Source organism: Ovis aries, chromosome 19 (assembly GCF_016772045.2).
Source record: "Ovis aries strain OAR_USU_Benz2616 breed Rambouillet chromosome 19, ARS-UI_Ramb_v3.0, whole genome shotgun sequence".
Lineage (NCBI taxonomy): Eukaryota > Metazoa > Chordata > Mammalia > Artiodactyla > Bovidae > Ovis > Ovis aries.
Window position 1 is genome coordinate 24,640,796 of NC_056072.1, and position 16,134 is coordinate 24,656,929.

Here is a 16,134-nt window from a genome sequence, read left to right on the forward strand (position 1 = left end):
GAGGATGAGATGATTGAATGGCATCACCAATTCAATGGACATGTGTTTGAGTAAACTCCAGGAGTTGGTGATGACTCCGGGAGTTGATGATGGACAGGGAAGCCTGGCATGCTGGAGTCCATGAGGTCGCAAAGAGTCGGACATGACTGAGTGACTGAACTGAACTGAACATACTTTAAACCCCATGCCCTATTGTGAATTGGATTGTGTCACACAATGGGGAGTTGAAGTCCTAACCACCAGTAGTAGTGAGTGTGACCTTCTATGAAAATTGAGTCTTTGCTGATTATTGGGCCTTCCCAGGTGGCTCAGTGGTAAATAATCTGCCTGCCAAATAGGAGACACAGGAAACCCGGGGTTAGATCCTGGGTCAGTAATATCCCCTGGAGAAGGAAATGGCAACGTATTCCAGTATTCTTGCTTGGGAAATCATATGGACAGGGGAGACTAGAGGGCTATAATCCCTGGGCTCCTAAAGAGGCAACCACAATTTAGCAAAGCTGCAGAAGCTGATTATTAAGTTAAAATCTGGTTACAAGGGCACATTTTAATACAGTATGGCTGTATTCGAATAAAAAGGGAACATTTGAACATTCATATAAGCATGGAGGGAAGACAATATAAAAGGAGATTATCCTCTAGATGCCGAGTAATAGATAATACTCCCAGAAGCTAGAACTGAAGCATAGAAGAGAATCTCTATCACTGTACTCAGAAGAAACCAACCATTCTGACACCTTTATCTTGGACAGCTAGCTTCCACAAGTGTGAGAACATAAATTCCTGATGTTTATGCCATTTAGTTTGTGCTACTTTGTTATACAAGCCTAGAAAACTAATATACTCCCTTGGGGAAGTCTTCCTTGCTTACTTTATAAGTACCACTGTCCCCATTACTATTATTTGGCCTGGCATATTTTACTTAATACTCATTTCTTTGGCTTGTTTTCTGTTTTCTCTTGAAATTAAGTTCTTTGAGAGCAAAGGACTCATCTAACTCTTGCTCCACTCAGTTTCCCTTACATAGCAAACTGTAGATGATCAATAAATATTTTTGAGATAAATAAATGTGCTAGCAACTTTTATCTGGCATTTTGGAATTGGAAGTAACTGAAGTAGTCAGATCCACAAGCACAGGTCAGCTAATTGTGAAAGCAGTAATAGTTTCAGAAAACCCAGACTGAATGACATCTTTATGAACAGGTTAAGAAGAATTTTAAGGAATGGAAAAATGGAAGTTAGTCTTTGAAATTATTAGTTACTGAGCATCTACTATGAACCAATAACTATACTAGGCTTTTCATGTTCTACTGATCTGTTATCTGCTAAACCTTTTTCTTCATCTAAACAATGAGAAAAGCAGTGCTACCTCCTCCATTTACTCTTATTCTTGAACAAATAAGAAAATGCCTACAATTCACTCTGCATACCCCCAGTATAGCAAGCGTTCACTAAATATGAATGTCTAAAATTCACAATGCATATATTAACAGAGGAAATAAACTTTGACATCTTTTGCTCAAACCCACAACTTTTAAGTGGCAGAAGCAAGTTTCGAACTCGGATTTTTTTTTTTTGCCTAACTGATCATCTTACATCCCTTAAAAAAACAAAAAAAAAAAAATTTTTTTTTTTCACTTGGTGTTGGACTATAACTGATTAATAGTTTCAGTTGAACAGCAGAGGAATTCAGTCATAATTATACACGTATCCATTATCCCCCAAACTCTCTGATCCAGGCTGCCACATAATGTTGAGCAGAGTTCCCTGTGCTATACAGTAGGTCCTTGTTGGTTATCCATTTTAAAGATAGCAGTGTTTACCTGTCCATCTCAAACTCCCTAACCATCCTTCCTCCCATTCTTCTCTCTCTTTGGCAATCATAAGTCTGTGAGTCTGTTTCTGTTCTGCAAATAAGTTCATTTATATCATTTCTTTTTGATTCATTTTTATATGCTCTTTCTGGACTTTTTATAGCTATTGTTTTATTAATGTTCATTTGCAAGAGTAAAAGCTTTTTCTTTTTTGTAATAAAAGAGAGCAAAATTGGCTGTTTTGAAAGGTCACCTCAGTTACTTTGAGATGTATCCAGTGTTTACAATGGGAAGTCTTGAGACTCATGTCTCAGACTCAAATTGTAGACCTGTATACTTGAAATAACCACAGTTTAAGAGCAATGCCAGGCCAATTTAAACTCAATTCAGTGATGACATCACAAAGCTCTTTCCTACTCTATGATTTCACACATGCAGCACCACTGCATTTGGAGACATTTTAAAATGTTAGCTCTAATGATGGGAATTTGGAAATCAGAAATCTTAATAGAAAGACAACATGATTTTCAAAATTGCCAGCAATGATCTAGTCCACAGAACAACTTCTGTGGTAGGTGCCAGTCAGCACAGGCAAATCACAACTGTTGTGAATGACTGTTCAGCCTTCAGATATCAGCAAGTCCTAACAGGACAATCTGGTTGGCTTGTTTATAAAAGACATTTTCATCTTTTGTCTCTAATATAATACATACATTTCTCTGGATATAATACAAAGAATTATGCTTCAAGTTTGTAGAAAATCAAAGGTTTTTTTTTTTCTATCACTTTTAATACTTGCCAAAATTGAATTACAAGGAAAACAAAATCTTAATTTTAAAATATCGACAGTCAGTACTCTGTCGATATATTGAGGAATGTAACTGTGCATGTAAACATACATCTGCAAACAAAACATTGATATGAATTTGGTTCCTCTAACGTGACCTTTTCCTTATGAAGGAAGTTTATTTTAACAACTTTATGTTCATAAACTGATACCTGCTATTATTTAAGAATATTCATAAGAAAGGGGATTCAAAATCACCTACTGGGAATAGCTACTGTCTCCAGTTTCTATCAGATCAGGGAGCTAGAATATTAATTTTAAGAATGTGTACCAGTGCCTGTCAGACCATCAATCTAAAATCAGAGGGCATTTGTGACATGATATAGGTAATGCTAAGTGAAATAACTAAGATCATGGCATCCAGTCCCATCACTTCATGGGAAATAGATGAGGAAACAGTAGAAACAGTGGCTGACTTTATTTTGGGAGGCTCCAAAATCACTGCAGATGGTGATTGCAGACATGAAATTATAAGACACTTACTCCTTGGAAGGAAAGTTCACCTAGAGAGCATATTAAAAAGCAGAGACATTACTTTGTCAACAAAGGTCTGTCTAGTCAAGGCTATGGTTTTCCCAGTAGTCATGTATGGATGTGAGAGTTGGACTATAAAGAAAGCTGAGCGTTGAAGAATTCATGCTTTTGAACTGTGGCATTGGAGACGGCTCTTGAGAAGCCTTTGGACTGCAAGAGATCCAACCAGTCCATCCGGGATTGGTGATGGACAGGGGCGCCTGGTGTGCTGCAGTTCGTGGGGTCACAAAGAGTCAGACACGACTAAGTGACTGAACTGAACTGAACTGAACTGAAATAACAGCATCCTCAAGGGAAAGACCACTTCTGACATCTATTCAAAGTCTTAACCTCATGTTCTTTTGAGATTTTTAACCCTAAATAATAAACCAGTTTTTCCTTCTCACTCTCAACCTGTAATGAACAACAACAAAATATTACAAAAGGTTTAGCTTTGCAATATTTATTAACCAGGGTTTCAATGCATTACATATAAATAAAATTATTTTACATGATGAATATAAATTAGATCCTATCAAAGAAACATATATATGCATAAACATATATTCATATGTCAAAGAAACATACATATAAAGAACATTTGGCATGGGACCACTGTGTGAAAAATATGCAGTTAAATATCTACAGCTGAATGCCTAGCCCTTCATAGAACCAAACTATATAATGTCTTTGTCGTTTAACTTTTTAGCTGGTCTTGGCTGTCTGACTCAGTATTCCCTATTCAGGGAGATGCCTGCCTCCTTTGAGACATTTTCTGCCTGCAATGACAAGGATGTTGTTCCAAAATGAAATTTGGAACCCAGTTTTAAATTGAATCTCACCCTCTAGAGTAAACAATAGACGGAAGTTGCCTATTAAATCATCAACTTTTAATTAAATCCTTTGCAGCTGTAAGATCCCTATACTCAACAAGGTGATAAATGCATTGTATTTTAATTTAGTTGTTTTTTGTACTAAACTGACTGCATAAAATGAGTGTATGATATTCACCAAGTTACCAAGAATGGTTTCACTATGATTTCTTGATCACAACATGATGAAATGTTTAAAAACATTGTGGTCCGCAATTTGAAGTCAAATCTTGGCTCCAGGCCTACTAACTCTGTCAGCTTGGCCAAGTGGGATGACCTCTAGGCTTCTGTTTCTTAGCCATATTTAAACATTAGTTATGGGCAATGGAAAAGACCCTGATGCTGGGAAAGATTGAGGGCAGGAGGAGAAGGGGATAACAGAGGATGAGATGGTTGGATGGCATCACCAACTCAATGGACGTGAGTTTGAGCAAGCTCCAGGAGACAGTGAAGGACAGGGAAGCCTGGAGAGCTGCAGTTCATGGGTCTCACACAATTGAACGACTGAACAACAAATGGGTATGTAGCCCTGCTCATACAACCACACCCACTTTGTTATCTATACTTCACAGTGAAACAAAAGAGATTCTTGCAAGCTACATTTCTAGGGGATAGCAGAGGAGGGATCTAGTGGTGGCATTACATTCTGGTGATGGAAGTGGTACAAGCTCTGAGCATTCTAGTCAAAGGTGGTTGGTAACATGATGTCTGCCCTGGGCTGCTTCTGGGGCTCTTTCATGGACGATGTCAGGCTCCCTCTGCTCCATTTTCTCCTGCTTTTTTTCCATGCCTCATTTTGAATCTTCTTAGTTTTGCCTTGAGCTGATAAGTATCTTCTAGTAAACATGACTTTTGCTTAAATATACCAGGGAAATATTTCTCATCTCATTTGTCTTTGTTTGTTTAATTCTTACATATTTATCTGGTACCTGTTATGTATCAAGCTCTGTGCTAAATTCTTAAGATAAAAAGAAGAATGAGAAAAAATGGATCTCAAAAGATATATGTCTACATACCGTGGATTCTTGTTATTCACTGCAATTATGTTGTATAAAATCTCTGCAAATCATGAATTAGTGAATACTGAACCGTGGCCTTGCTTCCCAGGTGGTTCAGCAGTAAAGAATTCACCTACCAATGCAGGAGATGCAAGAGGTGTGGGTTTGATCCTTGAGTCAGGAAAATACCCTGGAGTAGGAAATGGAAACCCACTCCAGTATTCTTGTCTATAAAATTAAATGGACAGAGGACCCTGGCAGGCTACAATCCATGGGGTCACAAAGAATCAGATATGGCTGAACACACATGTAAACATGCACCTTGGTATTAGGAGAACTTCAAGGTTAGGTTCTTAGAAGCCTAAGGCCACAACATGTTCATCAGATAATCCACAGATAACCTTGTTTTACACATATCTGATTAAATATACTGATTATTAAATCTTACTTAATAAATAACATTTATTCATTAACCTATAACTCATGGCCAATGGCAATATTGCTGATGCCAGAACAAAGGTTGTCTAACTCTCATGTTTTCTCTGTAAGGCACAGCACAGCTTTCTTGGGCTTGGGAACACTAGCCAGCACTTCAATGTACACTTGGGGCCCATTTTAAACAGTGAAATCACCAAGAAAAAAAATCACAATAAAGTGAAAGTAGGGTACTGAATATTGTCTGAAAAGGGTACTTGTTTACAGTATGAGACCTGAAAAAAGAAGGCAGACTGCTGCCTTTTATGCATGTTCTCCGCTGGGAACAGGTTAGTGGCAGGAAGCTAAACTAAGAGTAGGAGAACAGAAGTAGGTAAAAGATTCAAATCCGCAAGATTTAAGGGGAAATTAACTGTTATAAACTGGGAAGGAAAAAAGATTAAGGGATAATCAAATCTGGTTTTTACCTGAGGAAACTTTCACAAAGTCTGGTCACAAAATGGGCAGGCACTGTTCCTAGCACTGTACATGCTGACATAGAAGTAATGATGGATGACCAAGTAAAGTATCTTAATCATTAAGAAAAGTAAAAAAAAAAAAAAAAAAACCCAACACCAAAAAAAAAAACTACTTAGCATGATTTTCTGACCATTTGGATCCTTTATTGTCAGAAATAGGAACAATGAAAAGATTTAATAAATTCTGTCTTGATAAATTTATTATAATGAGAAAGTGAAAACTTTAGATGCTCAGTCATTTTTGACTCTATGCAATTCCATGGACTGTAACCCACCAGGTTCCTCTGTCAATGGAATTCTCCAGGCAAGAATATTGGAGTGGGTAGCCATTCCCTTCTCCAAGGGATCTTCCCAACCCAGGGATTATAAGATTATAAGAAGGGAGTTCCATAATACTCATAACCCTGAGTTTGGAGGCCTGATCAAATGACACTTTGTGAAAGGTGATTTTGACACTGAATGAAATGACATGCCAAGGAAAAGTTTTGAGTAGAGAAAGGACATAATAGGACATTATTTAGAAAAGTAACTGGGACAGCTAGACCGCGAACAGACTAGAGGAACAAGGATGAAAGTCAGGAAATCTGAGGTTACTGCAATCAACTTTACCATTCGAAAAACTGTAACCATTTTTCATTAAAGCATAATGTGGTTACATTCTGGCAACTGATACAAAAGAAAAAGATGGTAAGTAACTATCAAGGATATAGAAGCTCCTATTCTAAATCAGAGAAGATGCCACACATGTAAATAAAGGGAATGGAAGATGCTTCAGGAAGGAGTTAAGTGGAGACAGATAATAAAAACAGTCAATTTCAAGGTTTCAAAATGTCTCTTTCTGAGATTTATTGAGATAAAATAACCATATTATGTTGTATTCATTTATGGTATACAGCACAATGATTTAATATATATATATATGTATTAAAGTGGTTATCATATCATACATTAATTAACATACATCACCTTGATTACTTGTAATTATTTCTTGTGGTGAAGACTAGCAGAAGCAGAAGATGTTAAGAAGACGTGGCAAGAATACACAGAAGAACTATACAAAAAAGATCTTCATGACTCAGATAATCATGATGGTGTGATCACTAACCTAGAGCCAGACATCCTGGAATGAGAGGTCAAGTGGGCCTTAGGAAGCATCACTACAAATAAAGCTAGTGGATGTGATGGAATTCCAGTTGAGCTATGTCAAATCCTAAAAGATGATTCTGTGACAGTCCTGCACTCAATATGCCAACAAATTTGAAAAACTCAGCAGTGGCCACAGGACTGGAAAAGGTCAGTTTTCATTCCAATCCCAAAGAAAGGCAATGCCAAAGAATGCTTAAACTACTGCACAATTGCACTCATGTCACATGCTAGTAAAGAAATGCTCAAAATTCTCCAAGCTAGGCTTCAGAAATATGTGAACCATGAACTTCCAGATATTCAAGGTGGATTTAGAAAAGGCAGAGGAACCAGAGATCTAATTGCCAACGCCTGCTGGATCATGGAAAATGCAAGAGAGTTCCAGAAAACATCTATCTCTGCTTTGTTGATTATACCAAAGCCTTTGACTGTGTGGATCACAATAAACTGTGGAAAATTCTGAAAGAGATGGGAATAACAGACCACCTGATTTTCCTCCTAAGAAATCTGTATGCAGGTCAGGAAGAAACAGTTAGACCTGGACATGTAACAATAGACTGATTCCAAAGAGGAAAAGGAGTACATCAAGGCTGTATATTGTCTCCCTGCTTATTTAACTTCTACGCAGAGTACATCATGAGAAACACTGGGCTGGAGGAAGCACAAACTGGAATCAAGATTGCTGGGGGAAATATCAATAATCTCAGATATGCAGATGACACCACCCTTATGGCAGAAAGTAAAGAAGAACTAAAGAGCCTCTTGATGAAAGTGAAAGAAGAGAGTGAAAAAGTTGGTTTAAAGCTCAACGTTCAGAAAACTAATATCATGGCATCTGGTCCCATCACTTCAAGGAAAATAGATGGAGAAACAGTGGCTGACTTTATTTTTTTGGGCTCCTAAATCACTTTAGATGGTGACTGCAGCCCTGAAATTAAAAGATGTTTACTCCTTGGAAGAAAAGTTATGACCAACCTAGACATCATATTAAAAAGAAGAGACATGACTTTGCCAACAAAGCTCTGTCTATTTCAGGCTATGGTTTTTCCAGTAGTCATGCATGGATCTGAGAGTTGGACTATAAGGAAAGCTGAGCATTGAAGAATTGAATTTTGAACTGTGGTTGTTGGAGAAGACTCTTGAGAGTCCCTTGGGCTGCAAGGCGATCCAACCAGTCGATCCTAACGGAAATCAGTCCTAAGTGTTCATTGGAGGGACTGATGCTGAAGCTGAAACTCCAATAATTTGGCCACCTGATGCAATGAGCAGACTCATTTGAAAAGACCCTGATGCTGGGAAAGATTGCAGGCCGGAGGAGAAGGGGAAGACAGAGGATGGGATGGTTGGATGGCATCACTGACTCGATGGACATGAGTTTGAGTAAACTCTGGGAATTGGTGATGGACAGGGAGGCCTGGCATGCTGCAGTCCATGGGATCACAAAGAGTTGGACATGACTGAGAGACTGAACTGAACTCAAAGCAACTCTCAAATACACAACACAGTATGGTTAACTATAGTTTTCATGCTGTATGTTACAACCATAGAGCTTATTTATCTTATTACTGGAAGTTTGTATCCTTTGACTCTCTTCTCTCATTCTTTTATTTATAAATTTTACATACAAAGTGATGGACATGAGTCTGATTAGGCTTGGGGAGTTGTTGATGGACAGGGAAGCCTTACATGAGGCGGTCCATGGGGTTGCAGAGAGTCGGACACGATTGAGCAATTGAACTGAACTGAATACAAAAGAGATCAAACAGTATTTTTCTTTCTGACTTATTTCACTTAGCATAACACCCTCAAGTTCAGTCAGTGTTGTCACAGATGGCAGAATTTCATTCTTTTTTTATGGCTGATGGTTGACCAAAAATTAGAAGTTAAACCTTTTAAAGTGTAAGCTTCTTGTCAGCACTGTCCCAGAAATATTACTGCCATAAGCTGTTTTACACCTTTTCCTAAACTACCTTGGTTACCATCCAGGGTTTGTTTGTTAGTCATGAGTTTTCTTCATCAGTCAGTTGACTTTCTAAATTAATGTAATAGGTAATCCAAATGACCTGGTCTGAGTTCTGCTCTGTAAAGCCCCAATGTATCTTTCTTTCTTTTCTTTTCTTTTTTTTTTTCCTGTTCAGTGAGCATTTAGGCTTATTCATACTTATTGGTGTTGTAAAACTACAATTTTCCATTACTCACAATCATCCCAGAAGGAGTTGGAAATTGGAGGCACTTTTAAATTCTCTTTGGAGTCCCAATCTAAATCCTCTTTTCCTCCCAGCCTCTGAAGAGGGAGCTAAGGGTCTCAGGTAGAGAAGTAGCCCTCCCGCTGCTTCTCTTGTGCCTATATTCAGAAAGAGAATTCAGAAGGGACAACTCTAAAGCACCTTGCTCCATCACATTCATATTTAACCAGTGTACAGTGGGAAGTAATGCTCCCAACAGACCCATACATCTGTTATCCTTAAGTGCTTTCTGTGAATTTTTTTCTTGGTTATTGCATTTCTTCCCATCTGCAGCATCAGATTTACTAGGGTGATCATTGCTGCTTGGCTGACCCCTGAGGAGCTCCAACCTGGTATATATATTCCACAATTAAACCCTGCTTTGGGGATTACGGCTTGGCACAGAATACACCCAGAGTGATTTTGCCCCCTGCAATGATCATTTTTATTACATTTTATTTCTTTGTAGCCTCTAATTGTTCCAGAAGAAAAGAACTAAGCCAATCAACATGTTCAAAGTCCTTTGTGCTAACACTTAATGAAGAGCTTTGAAATTCCCAAGTGTAAAGCACAATAAAAGCAGTAACCAGTACTATTTTCTTAATAAATGACTTTTCCATTTCCTTTCCCTTGTGAAATTTTTATTCTTCACTTTTCTCCTCCTTGTGGATTTAATTTTTAAATGAACAAAGACGACTGCTATAATACTTTTTCTTTTTTACAAATCACAAAACACTTGAGTAAACTATAAAATAATCAACTGCATTTTAGAAGAGACACATAATACTGTGTTCTCTCTACTCTCTTTTTCCTTCTTTTTCTTACCAAAGTACTAAATTTTATTTTCAAATTTATGCTAAGCTATTGACAGTTATATTAATAGGGATATTCCTTCAAAGAGTTTGAAGTTATGTTTAATGTTGAATGTATGATCATACATTATTCAAATACTGAATAGTTACACAATGCTCAGCACTTTATGAATGCACATAGAGCAGCAATTAAAAGCAGTACATAGATAAATGTGTTGGAAAGTGAAAAGAACCAGTTTCAGAATGATTTATTAGTAACTTTCCTAAAAATTAGTTAAACTATGTCAAGAAATCTATTGGAAACAGGTTTCTAACCTCAACGTCATAACTAGTCATATAATTTATTGGTCTGATAAATTTGATATAATGCTAAAATAGTGGATGGTATATGTAAAACGTATGTTAATATATAACATACATAAAATGTTACCATTTGTAATGAAAGATAGTATTACCAAATATATACTTTTTTCAAATTTTGTAATATATGGAATGAAAACACTTCAGCAAATATTTAATGATATTTTAACTGTACTGCATGTATATTTTTCCTGGTTTTAAGTTTGTTTTTCTAAAAAGTATTATGAAAAATAAAAGCAGGCTGCTGCTGCTGCTGCTGCTAAGTCACTTCAGTCGTGTCCGACTCTGTGCTACCCCATAGACGGCAGTCCACCAGGCTCCCCCATCCCTGGGATTCTCTAGGCAAGAATACTGGAGTGGGTTGCCATTTCCTTCTCCAGTGCATGAAAGTGAAAAGTCAAAGTGAAGTGTCTCAGTTGTGTCCGACTCTTCACCACCCCATGGACTACAGCCTACCAGGCTCCTCCGTCCATGGGATTTTCCAGGCAAGAGTACTGAAGTGGGGTGCCATTGCCTTCTCCAAAAGCAGGCTAAGACTATATATAGTAGACAAACTTGATAGCAGAGTAAGAATCCAGCAAAATGACAGCTCATTAAGAAACTTGATTAAAAAACATTTCTTGAGAGGGCAGTCTCTTGATTAGGAAAAAAAAAATTGAATGAACACTTTATGGGCAGAATAAGGTCTATTTTATATTCTGAAACCATGGCCATCCATTGTGGGTAATTCTTTCTAAATAATCACCTAGCAGCTGTGGTTGAAAAGATCTACTCAGAGCTTAAGATAACATTTTTCCTACAGTCTCCTCATTTTATGGATGATTCTGTATTTTAATCTGCCTTCTAGAAATAAGGTATGGAGGTGAAGAGAAAATATATGTATAGATCTGTGTCCAAAGCTTGGCTCTACTGTCACTAGCTGTTTGACTCTTGCAGGTTATTTGATTCCTCTATAACTGAGTGAACTGAAAGTCAAATAGAGAAAATAAAAGTACAATGTCAACTGGACGAGATGACTATTAAAATATCCTTGGTGCACTGGAACTACTCAATAAATTATTATTGATGTTATTAGTAACGGTAATGATAGTAGTAGCTGCAGTAAGTACTTTCTGAAATGAACTTCTCAATTCTTCCAAGAAGTATATATTCCTTACAATGTTCAAGAATATCTATAAAGCTCTCCTTGATTGAGGTGAGAAGCATGGATTCTACTGATGGTCATTAATATTTATTAGCTTACAAATTTAGATGTTCTGCATTATTTATGTCTACCTATATTTTCATAATGATGGCATTGGCTTTAGAAACACAGAACTAAAATAGTGTTGGAAATAATAACCATAATTAAATAGAAATTTAAACATTCAAACCAACTATTTTTCACTTCAGTTCAGTTCAGTCACTCAGTTGTGTCCAACTCTTTGCAACTCTGAAATGGACTACAGCATTCCAGGCCTCCCTGTCCATCACCAGCTCCCAGAGTTTACTCAGACTCATGTCCATTGAGTCGGTGATGCCATCCAACTATCTCATTCTCTGTCATCCCCTTCTCCTTCCACCTTTCAATCCTTCCCAGCATCAACGTCTTTTCAAATGAGTCAGCTCTTCGCATCAGCTGGCCAAAGTACTACAAGTTTCAGCTTCAAAATGAGTCCTTCCAATGAATATTTAGGACTGATTTCCTTTAGGATGGACTGGTTGGATCTCCTTGCAGTCCAAGGGACTCTCAAGAGTTTTAATCAACACTACAGTGCAAAACCATCAATTCTTCTGTGCTCAGCTTTCTTTACAGTCCAACTCTCACATCCATACACGACTACTGGAAAAGCCATAGTCTTGACTAGATGGGCCTTTTTTTGGCAAAGTAATGTCTCTGCTTTTTAATATGCTATCTAGGTTGGGTATAACTTTGCTTCCAAGGAGTAAGTGTCTTAATTACAGTGCTGCAATCACCATCTGCAGTGATTTTGGAGCCCAAAAGAATAAAGTCTGCCACTGTTTCCCCATCTATTTGCCATGAAGTGATGGGATCAGATGCCATGATCATGGTTTTCTGAATGTTGAGCTTTAAGCCAACTTTTTCACTCTCCTCTTTCACTTTCATCAAGAGGCTTTTTAGTTCTTCACTTTGTGCCGTAAGGGTGGTGTCATCTGCATATCTGAGGTTATTGGTATTTCTCCTGGCAATCTTGATCCCAGTTTGTGCTACATCCATCCCTGCATTTCTCATGATGTACTCTGTATATCAAGTTAAATAAGCAGGGTGACAATATACAGCCTTGCCATACTCCTTTCCCGATTTGCAATCAGTCTGTTGTTCTATGTCCAGATCTAATTGTTACTTCTTGACCCACATACAGATTTCTTAAGAGGCAGGTCAGGTGGTCTGGTATTCCCATATCTTTAACAATTTTCCCCAGTTTATTGTAATCCACATAGTCAAAGGCTTTGGCATGCTGAATAAAGCAGAAAGAAATGTTTCTCTGGAACTCTCCTGCTTTTTCAGTGATCCAGCAGATATTGGCAATTTGATATCTGGTTCCTCTGCCTTTTCTAAAACCAGCTTGAATATCTGGTAGTTCACGGTTCACATACTATTGAAGCCTGGCTTGGAGAATTTTGAACATTACTTTACTAGTGTGGAAGATGAGTGCAATTGTGTGGTCGTTCAAGCATTCTTTGGCATTCCTTTTCTTTGGGACTGGAATGGAAACTGACCTTTCCAGTCCTGTGGCCACTGCTGAGTTTTCCAAATTTGCTGGCATACTAAGTGAAGCACTTTCATGGCATCATCTTTTAGGATTTGAAATAGCTCAACTGGAATTCCACACCTCCACTAGCTTTGTTCCTAGTGATGCTTCCTAAGACCCACTTAACTTCACATTTCAGGATGTCTGGCTCTAGGTGAGTGATCACCTCATCATGATATCAGGGTCTTGAAGATCTTTTTTGTACAGTTCTTCTGTGTATTCTTGCCACCTCTTCTTAATATCCTCTTCTTTGTTAGGTCCATACCGTTTCTGTCCTTTATTGAGTCCATCTTTGCATAAAACATTCCCTTGGTATCTCTAATTTTCTTGAAGAGCTCTCTAGTCTTTTTCACTTAGAAATAGCATATTTCATTTTCTAAGCATTCAAGAGTGATATGTTTTATTTTTTTTTAAGTGAAGTGAAGTGTTATTGCCCTAGTCATGTCCACCTCTTTGCAGCCCCATGGATTGATTATAGCCACCAGGCTCCTCTGTCCATGGACTTGTCCAGGCAAGAATACTAGAATGGGAAACCATTCCCTTCTTCAGGGGATCTTCATGACCCAGGGGATCTTCTGACCTATAAAGGCAGACTCTTTACTATTTGGACAACCAGGGAAGTCCTTTATTTTGTCAAACATTTCCCATTTCCAATATGTGTTATAGAAATTTGTGATCTTGGAAGTGATTGCTCACACTTTATTTTTCAGAATCAGGTATCTAAACCCATAATCCATAAATATGGTATGCTTAGCTTCACAAATGTCTTAAAGCCTAGAATCTCCTCCTGTTCCTTCACTAGGATGAGAGAAAAGGGAAATGAGAATGAGTTTTGTGTTTACCCATTTAGTGTCTGAGTGGACTGACTTACAATGGAAAGGTGGTCAGTCTACCTAAGTTATGTAGTCAATAAAAGCTGGAGTTGAGAGAAATAAAGCAGAGCCCACATCTGATCTCCTTTACCTAAAAGGAAATGCAACATAGGAATAAATCCTGCAAGAACGGCTGAAACTATGCTGTAAAACCCAGTTCTATCACTCTACCTGGAATATGATAAAGCTTTAGTAGCATTTTTTGGTAGAGGTCTGAAGAAATAGTTAAAGTGACTAGCAATAGTAGATAAAGTGAATCATAAACTTCAGCCCAATGGAATATACAGCTGCCACTGTTTGTTTCACAGAGTTCTCAAAATAAGGAAAGACAACTTCATCATATTTTAACACATTTTGAATGGTCTTTTATAGAGTTTCAAGTAAAAATTAAACATACCAAAGCATACATGGTTCAAAAAAGACAAGAACTTGCCTTTTTCCCTTGCTCATTTCAGGCAGATGTCAAGAACAAGAAGACTTTAATAAGCATTATTTGGTGATGATCATAAAATTATATAGTATAAGCCAAAGTAAAATAATCAGTTCAGTTCAGTCACTCAGCTGTGTCTGACTCTTTGCCACCCCATGGCCTGCAGCATGCCAGGCTTCCCTGTCCTTCCTTAGCTCCCAGAGCTTACTCAAACTCATGTCCATCGAGTCGGTAATGCCATTCAACATCTCATCCTCTGTCGTCCCGTTCTCTTCCTGCCTTCAATCTTTCCCAGCATCAGAGTCTTTTCCAATGAGTCAGTTCTTTGCATCAGGTGGCCAAAGTATTGCAATTTCAGCTTCAGCATTAGTCCTTCCAATGAATATTCAGGACTGATTTCCTTTAGGATGGACTGGTTTGATCTCCTTGCAGCCCAAGGGACTCTCAAGAGTCTTCTCCAACATCACAGTTCAAAAGCATCAATTCTTTGGCACTCAGCTTTCCTCATAGTCCAATTCTCACATCCATACATGACTACCAGAAAAACCATAGCTTTGATTAGACGAACGTTTGTTGGCAAAGTAATGTCTTTTCTTTTTAATATCCTGTCTAGGTTTGTCATAGCTTTTCTTCTAAGGAGTGAGTGTCTTTTAAATTTCATGGCTGCAGTCACCATCTGCAGTGATTTTGGAGCCCCCCCAAAATAAAGTCTGTCACTATTTCCCCATCTATTTGCCATGAAGTGGTGGGAACAGATGCCATGATCTTAGTTTTATGAATGTTGAGTTTTAAGCCAGCTTTTCCACTCTCCTCTTTCAGTTTCATCAAGAAGCTCTTTAGTTCTTTGCTTTCTGCCATAAGGGTGGTGTCATCTGCATATCTGAGGTTATTGATATTTCTCCCAGCAATCTTGATTCCAGTTTGTGCTTTTTGCATGATGTACTCTGGCTATAATTTAAATAAGCAGAATGACAATATACAGCCTTGATGTACTCCTTTCCTGATTTGGAATCAGCCTGTTGTTCCATGTCCAGTTCTAACTGTTCCTTCTTGACTTGTATACACATTTCTCAGTAATTTCACATTTTACATATTACATATTGTACATGTATGAGAAATTACATTTCTCAGTAATTTCACATATTACACATTTTAAAGTAATAGTTCTTATTAAGAGACAGATACAGAACTGGGGTTGGGGTGGAGAATTGACCTCATAGTGGCATAGCATGATATCAACTCTTGATGATAACAGTTGTGTAATGCTGACATTAATAGGCAGAAAAAGCTGTGTATGCGCTTGACCACTGTGGCTATCCTGAGATAAAATGATGTATAGAATGTGGGCTATTGTTTGGAAATGGGATAATAACGTACATTTAAATGATATTCTCATCAAAATTGCATTTTAAACCACAGTGACATATTTTTTAATGTCTTTTAAAGAGATTTTGCATATTTTATAAAAAAACTAAATGCTTTCAGTTTAGTGGTATGAATGGTACAAGAGTCAGTATATATAAAGTGATCAGTACTGCTGCT